General features: G+C 48.0%; 1 pseudogene; it reads left to right on the top strand.

Moving 5' to 3' along the window:
- Positions 1–9,163: 9,163 nt before the first annotated feature.
- On the top strand, positions 9,164–10,073 carry LOC116896491 (annotated as a pseudogene).
- Positions 10,074–11,461: the final 1,388 nt, after the last annotated feature.

Genomic DNA, 11,461 nt, shown 5'->3' with positions numbered 1-11,461 from the left:
GACCAGACCTGAGCTCAGAGGCCTGAGCAGGGGTGGGAGGAATGGGAGGGGGCAGGGGGGAAATAGTTTGTAAAGTGTTTCCCTTGCAAGTGTGAGGATCTGAATTCTAGCCACAGATCCTCCACTTTAAAGAAAAAAATGGGGCATGGTGGCATATGCTCGGAATCCAGGCGCTGGGGCATTGGAAATAAGCAGGCCCCTGGGGCTCACCCGTCAGACAGCCTAGCCTGCTTGGCCAGCTCCAGGCCCATGAGCGACCGAGTCTCAAAGAGGGTGAACAGCTCCTGAAGAACAACATCTGAGATTGTCCTCACACGTGCGCATATGCACCTGCACAGACACCCCACAGAGGAGAGAAAAAGAAGAAAAGGAGAAAAGTGGGGACCTCAAAGATGACTTTGTGAAATAGTTTTAACACCCCCCCCATTTCGTAGTCATGGAAACTGAGGTACGGGAAGGTCTCTCTCACCCTGAAGTGGTTTCTCACTGGCCTCTGAATGAGAACATATGTCTTTGAAAATGGTGAAATAATTCATGCTCCAAACAAGGGTCAAAGGCCACCCTGGCCCTTTGCTACCAGATAAGCTACTATTTCTGAAAGAAAGAAACAAAGGCCAGGGAAAACAAACATAAGCACCACCTTCATCCTCATTCACGGATCCCATTAGAAACCTTGCAGATACGTCCTTACCATGCATGCACTCAGTATTCACTGGAACCTGTCCACGGGTGAGGGAGGGTTCCAGCCCAGCGGGCCTGAGTAGTTCCCACAGAAAAGGATCTATAATACACCTCATGGCTGTATAGTCACAGCTATGCACAGAATGGTTAAGATGGTGCTCAGAACACCAAAGCAGAGGTGACTTCTGTAAAATCTCAACCTGTGGTTGGCTCCTCTTCAGCTTCCAGTGGTTCACCAGCAGGAGCAAAAGCTGATTAATAGCACAGCGAGCAGACTCTGAGTTCAGGCGCTTGGGTCCCTTCCCTTAATTCTTCCCTTGAACGTCAGAGTCTCTACCTGGGCTGGATGATGGCTCAATGGCTCGGTAGTGAAGAGTGATTGCTGCTAAGGTTGGTTCCCAGCACCCACATCGAGTGGCTGCAACCATCGGTAACTCCAGCTCCAGGGGATATGACGTCCTCTTCTGGTCTTCTCAGGCATCTACACATGTGCGCGCACGCACACACACACTGCACACAGAAATGAATAATTAAAAAAATCTTTAAAGTAATAATTCCTAGCACTGGTGTTTCATTCCCCTGGCCAGCCAGTATTTAGTGATTAGATGTTAGCCTCACTCCTAGGAGTCATAGTGTGATGAATCTCGGGGGTTTTTGGTTTGGTTATGGTTTTGGTTTTAAGCAGCAAATGTGACAGCGGAGAGACAAACGAGGCCGGAGGCACTTGGAGATTCTTTGAAGAATTATTTCCATCGTATGCACATGAGGACAATAGTGAGTCTGGGAGAAGCTTCCAAAATGAGTGTCCCTTACCCTAGGAGGTTCCAGAAGCCCTGCCGTCAGCCCTCGTAGTGGCCCCTGATAGTAAGTAATCAATAAGCAGGAGTGGCTTGGGGGTTTCCTGTGGGTCACTTGATAGTCATCAGACATTGGTAGAAACTAAAATTTTATCACTATTTTAATTGAGAAGGGGAAAAACTTACATTTAACAATTTATGGCTGTCCGTTCATTGGGAGCAGGGTCGCATGTAAGCCAGGCTAGCTTTAAACTCTGTGAAGCTGAAGATGGTCTTAAATTCCTGACCCTCCTGCTTTGCACAGCCTGAGTGCTGAGCTCACAGTTGCTTTGACCAGGCCTTGTACCAGGCTCTGGAAATACAGCTTTACAAAGCGGACATGGCCCAGCACAGTGGACCTGGCCCAGCCTTTTCCAGCTTGTAATAAGGGGAGGGCCTGTAACTCGAGTGAACAGACAGATTCCAGAATTTCAGATCATGTTAAATACCATACAGGAAGCAAACCAGTGGTAGGCCAAGACTGCAGGGCCGGTGTGTACAGGAGTGTGAAGTCCTTTCTGAGGAAGTAGTGTGAAAATTCACATCTGGCAACTGAAAAGCCAGCTGTTTGACGAGCCGAGTAGGGAATCCAAGTTCCTTCTAGGAAACGCCAAAATACAGTTGTGCTTTATTTCAGTGAGGCCTAATGTTTTTGAAAGATGAACAGTTCGAGCGGTACCCACACCAGAGCTGCCTGGCCTCCATTGCTACAAAATACACATCCCTTTCCCTCGAAAAACCTCAAAGGACAGACGCTTTTCACTGAAGCAAACGAAGGAACGTTTAGAAAGGATTTGAATGAAAGCAACTAAATGCCATCATCGAGTTGGACAAAATTATCCCACCTAAGGCTGAGAAGATCATTTCCACCAGGGTTTACTCCATTCTTGGTCTTCTGGGCTAGGCTTGTTCCCTGGAGTGCACATAGGAGGGGCGATGGGGTTGCTCCGGGGCACACCTAGCCACAGGCCCAGGGCGATACCAGGACCTGTGAGCAGAAAGGAGATGGGAAGGAACCTACTGTGCATTCCAGAGTAGCCTTGGCATCAGGGAAGTCAAAACATGAGACCTCACGTGCACAGCGGGCAGCGGGGATATGGGTGCATCAGGGAAGCCAGGCTATGGAAGCTGCGAATGACCCCAGGCAGGCGGGCATGTCTGGAACATACCTCAGCAGCTGGGGACCACAGCCCCTGATCCGGGTTTAGGGGTTGGTCTCAGACTCAGTGGGGGAAGACGGATGTGGGCAAAGCCAAGCCTTCTCCTGAGGGCTGGGTCATTCACCAGGCCTGAATTCAGAGTCTCAGTGCAGTACAAGGTGGGGCTGTTAGCAGAATTATAGCAAGATGCTGTAATATGCTGCTGAACTCTCAAACTAAACAGGGGATCAATAGTGAGAGCTCTGGCCACCTCAACAAGCCGTGGTGGCAGATGGGGAGACCATTTGTCCTGAAGCCCAATGTTACTCTGAAATCACTCCTGCACCTACAGCCCTTGGAGGTCAGAGTTTGGTTCAAGTTCCTCTGCTCACACCCTTACCTGGCTGAATTTTCCATGACCCCGACCCAATGCCCTTGTAGGCGTGACACTTGATAAAAAGAGTTTCCTAGAGAGAAGACTCATGCCTGAAGACTTTCGGGAATGTTCATTTTATTGAGCTCTGTTGCATAGCCAAGGCCCTCAAGGTGCTACCAAGCGACAAAGGGCTCAGGGCTGGGTAGGAAGATATGTTATACCTTTCTGGGATTGTCATTTAAGTGAGGTGGGACATGGTCTGGAGAGCCTTAAGCTTATAAGAATCTGATTTGAAGGTACGCGCTTGAAAACCAGCATCAAAGCCTGTATAGGCTACAGTCGGCCGGGTGAAGGTCAACTTGAATTTGGTAACAGCAATGAAACCAACTCGCAGTTAAGACTAGGCACTGGGCTGAGGCTTTACCTGTGACCATTTCATCCTCACAATAATCCCATGAGCCCACTGAACCTTCACAAGGAAGATCCAAACCTACACAGCCAGCCCACACCACAGCCCACATCTCTGTCTATGTTCTTTCTCTTACGTGTTTCTCATATATTCTTAGGGGAAAGGGGAGCCAGAACATTATGTGTACAGCATGCGTCAACGTGTAAAAGTGGGCTTATGACAGCAAGGCTCTGGGCTCTGGAGCAGCACAAACGAAGGCAGCTGTGACGGGGTCTTTGGGGGGGGTGTGCTTTCACTCTCTTTCCTTTGTGAGCTATTTTAGTGTTACCACGTTATTTTAAAAATAAAATTTTCATATATTTATATTCAACCTTTGGACTAAATTCGGTGCCGTCTTGGGTGGCTGCCAGGAGCTGCCTCTCCCCATGTCCACTGAGCTTATACTTGAGAACATTTTCCTTTGCTTGAGCCTTGACAGTACTCTTAAATGGAATCAGGTTAGCAAGAGGCGCCATCCTGGGTCCAGGCTGCAACTGTGGCAGCAGATGGTCTGCCAGCTGCGGACTCTGGAAATGACTGTGTGCTGGAGTGGGTGGGAGGCTGACTTCCACCCCGTGCTCTTGCACACCTCTGTGTGGTAAGTGTGAACAGCACCCTACTCTACAACGGGTCGGGGCTTGGGGCCGTCACCTGGGAGGATGGCAGGCTGACCCCAGCCACTCAGGACTTGCGGGATTTATTGCATTACAAGGAAGAGGGGCTCGGTGGGGCAAGAGGGGAAAGGGCACCTGTCGGTTCTCAGAGCAAGGGGAACCTGAGAAGGACATGTTCAGGAAGAGCTCAGAAGAGGGGGTTGTACTTGGGTGGCTTTGAAAAGGGAATACAGTTTTGTTATGTCAAGGGAGACATTAGAGTTGGAGGAAATAGTACAAGTTTACCTCCTCACAGCACCCAAATGCACACCACACTGCACCCACCATGCCCCACACAACATGCTATAACCACACACACCACACTACACACCGTACACACCATGCTATAACCACACACATCACATCACACACCACAGCACACACACCCCACACCACAGCACACACACTATATCACACCACACACCACAGCACACACACCACAGCACACAGCATACCATACATACCACACACCATCCCACACCCCAGCAGAACATATAATAGAATGGTATGGTTTGTTTCCGAACCTGAGAGAAGTTTTGAGAGGAACTGAAGGATTCTGAGGCCAGGAGGATGATGTGCTTTTGAAAGACTAGAAACTGACTTTCTCGGGGGTAAGGGCTATGCTTCGGGGTAACCAAATATGACGGTCTTTCAGACCCAGAGGCTGGGAGAGTGGCCGTTCAGGAAAAGGCAGAGCTCCAATTGCGGAGGCCTAGGAGCTGGTTGGGTATGGGGTGGGGATGGTAGCAGAAGAAAGCCAGAGACAAGGAAGAGGTTTGAGGGCTCTGTGATCATTTATTTACTCAATAAAACTGAATTCATTCGTTCATTCAACAAAACTAGATGCGAGCTTGCTGTGTGCCTCAGAGCACCAGGACGCGGGGATTTGAGATGAAAGCTGAGTTGTTTACTAGGCCTCAAGAGGGTAATGAGTGTGTCAGACTCCTTTCAGTCTCACTTCCTGTCCTTCCACCATACCTGCCTCCTGTCCCAGCTACCTGATCCAACCTTACACAGGAAAATGGGACAGATCCTATCCTCGCTCACCGGAACTTTCCCCATGATGCGGTCACAGGGCACAGATCAGGGGTTGTACTAACACACAAGCAACCTAAGCGTGCAGGAACCAAAGCAGCATGGCCCAAACCTCTGACGACCCGTACTACAGAAGCCCCACACTACCCCTGGCCCACTCTCCTGGCAGTGCTTACCCTGGCCTGCGGGGTTTCTTGGGGGTGCAGGCCTTTGGACTGATCAGCTAACCCGATTTGCACACACTCGCTTAACTGCCTCTTCCCATTGCTTCGGCCTCTCTCCTGCCTCTCTCCCCTGAGGCCCACTCTTGTCTCTAGAACTGCACACCCTAACGATAAATCAACACACCAGCCTCTGCCTCCGTCTCTGTTCCAAATGCTAGCGCTGTTTGGAATCCAGCTCCTCTCAATGGAACATCGTGGAATGTTCAGGCCAAGGCCAGAAAAGTATTACTTCACTTCAGTGACAAGTATGTATGTGCAGGTAAAAATAATTGTGGTGTTTGAAGTGTCTGTCCTGCCTTTGCTTGGCTCTGTAGGGCTCTCATGGTGTCTGGTGTCAGTTTGTGTGATCGCAGCTTGACAGGAGTCCACGTCAGCACCTAGGACAAGGGGGGGCTGCTAAGGATGCCCGGAAACCTCTGCCAGCTTGAAGCTCTCTGCACTCCTCGGGTCCTACGTTTCTCTGCTGCCTCACTTTGTACATGAGCTAGTTCTTTTTAAAGACTTGTTTTCATCCCCCAAGTTTTAGTTACATGTATGCGGTACGTCTGCATGTACATGTGAGTGCAGGTGTCTCTGAAGCCAGAGGCTCTGGGTCCCCTGAGAGCTGGAGTTACAGGCGGTTGTGGGCCACTGATGTGGTGCCGTGAACTGGCCCGGGGTCCTCTGTAAGAGCCGTACGAGCTGTTAGCCATCTCCCGAGTCCCAACAGACTAGTTTTAAAAACAGCCTGTCCTTCCTGCCTCTGGCTGCTTGTGTCTACTGACGTGGCCCGGGTAGAAACTTCCGTGAAACACAGAGCATGCTCCCTCTCCAGCACCTACTTGGGTTGTGCAATGGCTCGTCCGAAAAGCTGCTGTTCCCGGCAGTGATGTGGAGTCTTTCTTGGGGGCTATCTGAGCCTGTGGCTGTTATCATGACTTTGGGGCTATCCTGTGCTCTCACTCCCCCTCCCATACTGATAGCCCTCGGTGGCTGCTTTTTCCTTTCTAATTTTCAGTTGGAAAGGGGAAAGGTATAAAAGAAGTCATTCTCCCTTTCCCAACTCACCCCAAAATAGTCTCAAAAATGTAGTTGGGTTAAAAATCCCACATTCACACCCATTTATTGGGGCTCTATCCTAATATTTATATCAGCCTTTAGGTATTTAAGACATGTATTTACTTTTTGTGTTCATGCATGTGTGTGTATGTGTGTGTGTGTGTGTGTGTGTGTGTGTGTGTTGTGTCTCTGTGTGTTGTGTCTGTGTATGCTGATAGGATAGCAAAGGAAAGGCCTTGTGCCACAGTATGTGTATATGTGTGTGTTGTGTGTGTGTATGTGCTGATAGGATAGTGAGGGAAAGGTCTTGTGCCACAGTGTGTGTGTGTGTGTGTGTGTGTGTAAGTATGTCTGTGTGTGTGCTGTGTGCTGATAGGATAATGAAGGAAAGGCCTTGTGCCACAGTGTGTGTGTGTGTGTGTGTGTGTGTCTGTGTCTGTGTGTGTGTCTGTGTATGTATGTGTCTGTGTGTGTGCTCACAGGTTTGTGAAGGAAAGTTCTTATGACACAGTGTGTGTATGCACAGAGTGTGCATATGTCTGTATGTCTGTGTGTCTGTGTGTGTCTGTATGTCTGTGTGTACATGTGTCTGTGTATGTGTTTATAGGATGGTGTGTGTGTGTACCACTGTGTGTGTGTGTGTGTGTGTGTGTGTGTGTGTGTGTGTGTGTGTGTGTGTGTGTAGTCTGATGACAACTTACGGGGTTGGCTCTCTGCAGTTCTCTCCTTCACATGGATCTTAGGGATGGAACTCAGGTGTTGGCATCGTGGTAAGGACTTGTACAGAATGAGCGATGCACCAGTTTTTATCTGGAGTGGTTTCTGGCTATGGAAAGTGGCCAAGGTCATGGTGGTTTTTCTCTCCCCTCTGGCTCTGGCAGGAGGGCTAAGAGTGTGGAGGTGTTGAGTTCAGGACGGCCAGGGCACTTCAGCTGGTGAGAGAGAGCGAAAGGTGCCCTCTGACAGCCGGTCTGGAACCTGTCAGGGTGCAGATAGACCGGCTCTGTGTGGCAGCTAAGCTTTCAAAGGGAAACACCTCTGGCTTTCCAAACACGACTTTTTCTGTTTCCTCTCCCTGGCACCCACTTAGACCCTGCCAATCTAAGTCCCTCTTGCTCCCAACACTCTCCATCCATGCGCCGGCTTTCCTCTCCCACCCAACCAGGCAGCTGAGTTAATTAAATGCCCATGACTCACCAAGTGGAAAGTCAGCACACCTGACGTTTCTCACTGTCACCCTCTCTCTCACCCAGGGGACATAGGCTTCCGGAACTGGGAGGGACTATTAGCAATAACAATGGAACTCTTATTTTCCAGAAATAACAAAGCTTCTAGAACTCACGCCGAACAGCCGTCTGATTTTAGTTTCCACTCACTTCTGGGCTCTGCCTCGTGGTCGTCCAGCTTCTGAGCATTTCCACTCACCATCACCGCGAGGTGCTTAGGCTTAGTGGTCCAGGCTTCAGAGCAGCAGGGTGCTTAGGCTTAGTTGTCCTGGCTTCACAGGCCTGGTGGTGGAGTCCAGCTTTGGTCTTTATGAGACTTCTTGGCGTTCTTGTCTCCTTGTCTGTAAGACAGAGGAGCAGCGCCTAACTCCTTTAGAGAAGGCATGTACATCACCCTGTTTCTATAGCTCCATGGTGGCCTAACGGAGTCCGCTCACTCAGGTCGTTTCCCCGATCATCTGCAGATAGCTTTTGTAAGACGCCTCCTAGTTTGTTTGTTTGTTTTTTATCTTATTTTAATTTTTAGTTAACATTTTTCCCCAGTTGAGATCTTTGCTCCCGGAGTTCCCACCCAGCACGAGTTGCCCAAAGCGGCCCAGTGCATGAGAGTCGGTAGCAAAGCCGAGGTCAGAAACCCTGTTCCTGCTCAGGCCAGGTGCCCTGTCCTACGTGCTGCAGGGACGAAATGACAGCAGTGCAAACGGCTGTGACCGTTATTCCCCTTTCAGAAGTTTAGAAAACAAAATGCGTTTTCTAAAGCGTTAGAGCTAGTTGGGGGGTTGGGGCAGACAGAGGCAGACTCTCATGTCTCTTTCCCGTCTGATGTTCTGACCTACGATGGGTCCAGCTTTGATGAGGCCCCTTCTGCTTCATCTACCTTAGCAGGTCCGGGTGGGGGGATTTGATGATGAATATAAGCAGTGGCCCGCTATAAGTTGTCTCCATTTCCCTACGGACATCTTAATATGCTAAAGAAACAGGCACAGAAGGGCTCTGACCCACAAGTGTACTGGGGACACAAGTTTGAACCTTTGGTTCTATATAAGGTTCTGCATCAAAACCACAAACATAATAATCTGCCTCCTGAGAGCCTGTTCTGTAGAAATGGATGATAGCCAGAAGCGTGGATTGCCCACGTGGGAGGCTCCAGGGGAACTTCTCCTGGAGTGGAATACAGAAACAGGGTACCTAAGAGTCAAGGAAGAAAAGACACTGAGATAATACTCAGACACAAACTTTCGCAATGAGTCCAGAGCTCTGTGTCTGTCTATATGCTTAGAGCCTAAAGCTTGAGAAAATGTCAACAGAACATGCATTTGGGTGCTACATTGAAACACAAAAGCACTTGTACAATGAAGTCATAATAGTCCAGGGGCACATGTAGTGGCTAAACCAGCATAAAAATCAGTTCAACACAGCGTCTCACCCGGACTCCTTAGTAGTCTGCCAGTGGGAGATCTTCATCACCCTCTCTCCACTTCCTCAGTTTTCACGGAGGAAGGACTAAATATGCATGAATGCATCTCCATCCACGTTGGCCAGGCTGGTGTCCAGATCGGCAATGCCTGCTGGGAGCTCTACTGCCTGGAACATGGCACCCAGCCTGATGGCCAAAGGCCAAGTGACAAGACCATTGGGGGAGGAGATGACTCCTTCAACGCCTTCTTCAGTGAGACAGGAGCTGGCAAGCATGTACCCTGGGCAGTGTTCGTAGACCTGGGACCCACAGGTATTGATGAAGTTCACACTGGCACCTCCCGCCAGCTCTTCCACCCAGAGCAGCTCATCACAGGCAAGGAAGGTGCTGCCAATAACTATGCCTGTGGCCACTACACCATGGGCAAGGAGATTGTTGACCTTGTCTTGGACAGAACTCACAAGCTGGCTGACCAGTGTACAAGTCTTCAGGGCTTCTTCGTTTTTCCACAGCTTTGGTGTAGGAACTGGCTTGGGGTTCACCTCCCTGCTGATGGAATGGCTCTCTGTTGATTACTGAAAGAAATCCAAGCTGGAGTTCTCCATTTACCCAGACCGCCCAGGTTTCTACTGCTGTGGTTGAGCGCTACAATTCCATCCTCACCACCCACACCACCCTGGAGCATTCTGTACCTTTATAATAAACAATGAGGCCATCTATGACATCTGTCATAGAAACCTCAACATTGAGCGCTGAACCTACATTAACCTTAACTGCTTTATTAGCCGGATTGTGTCTTCCATCACTGCTTCCCCCAGATTTGATGGGGTCCTGAATGTTGATCTGACAGAATTCCAGACCAACCTGGTGCCCTACCCTCACATTCACTTCCCTCTGGCCACTTATGCCCCTGTCATCTCTGCTGAGAAAGTCTACCATGAGCAGTATACAGTAGCAGAAATCACCAATGCCTGCTTTGAGCCAGCCAACCAGATGGTGATCATTTCATTCGATGCTGAGAAAGCATTTGATAAAATTCAACACACCTTCATGAGAAAAGTCCTGGAAAGAACAGGAATTCAAGGCCCATACCTAAACATAGCAAAAGCCATATACAGCAAACCAGTAGCTAATACTAAACTAAAAGGAGAGAAACTTGAAGCAATCCCACTAAAATCAGGGACTAGACAAGGCTGCCTACTCTCTCCCTATTATTCAATATAGTACTCAAAGTCCTAGCCAGAACAGACAACAAAAAGAGGTCAAAGGGATACAAATTGGAAAGGAAGAAGTCAAAATATCACTATTTGCAGATGATATGATAGTATACATAAGTGACCCCAAAGTTTAACCAGAGAACTACTAAGCCTGATAAACAACTTCAGCAAAGTGACTGGGTATAAAATTAACTCAAAAAAATCAGTAGCCTTCCTATACTCAGAGGATAAACAGGCTGAGAAAGAAATTAGGGAAATAACACCATTCACAATAGTCCCAAACAATTTAAAATACCTTGGTGTGACTTTAACCAAGCAAGTGAAAGATTTGTATGGCAAGAACTTCAAGTCTCTGAAGAAAGAAATTGAAGAAGATCTCAGAAGAAGGAAGACCTCTCATGCTCATGGATTGGCAGGATTAATATAGTAAAAATGGTCATTTTGCCAAAAGTAATCTACAGATTCAATGCAATCCCCATCAAATTTCCATCTCAATTCTTCATAGAGTTAGAAAGAGCAATTTGCAAATTCATTTGGAATAACAAAAAACCTAGGATATCGAAAACTATCCTCAACAATAAAAGAACTTCTGGGGAAATCACCATCTCTGACATCAAGCAGTATTGCAGAGCAATAGTCATAAAAACTATATGGTACAGAGACAAACAGTTGAATAGAATTGAAGACCCAGAAATGAACCCACACACCTATGGTCACTTGATATTTGACAAAGGAGCTAAAACCATCCAATGGAAAAAAGCATTTTCAAGAAATGGTGCTGGTTCAACTGGAGGTCAGCATGTAGAAGAGTGCAAATCAATCCATTTTTATCACCCTGTACAAAGCTTAAGTCCAAGTGGATCAAGGACCTCCACATCAAACACTAATAGAAGAAAAAGTAGGGAAGAGTCTCGATCACATGAGCACTGGGGAAATTTTTCTGAACAAAACACCAATGGTTTATGCTCTAAGATCAAGAATCGATAAATGGGACCTTGTAAAACTGCAAAGCTTCTATAAGGCAAAGGACACTGTGGTTAGGACAAAATGACAACCAACAGATTGGGAAAAGATCTTTACCAATCCTACATCTGATAGAGGGCTAATATCCAAAATATACAAAGAACTCAAGAAGTTAGACTCCAGAGAGCCAAATAACCCTAGTAAAAAA

This window comes from Rattus rattus, chromosome 3, assembly GCF_011064425.1.
Source record: "Rattus rattus isolate New Zealand chromosome 3, Rrattus_CSIRO_v1, whole genome shotgun sequence".
Lineage (NCBI taxonomy): Eukaryota > Metazoa > Chordata > Mammalia > Rodentia > Muridae > Rattus > Rattus rattus.
Note: the sequence above shows the minus strand (reverse complement) of the source record. Positions and strands in the feature narration are given on the sequence as shown.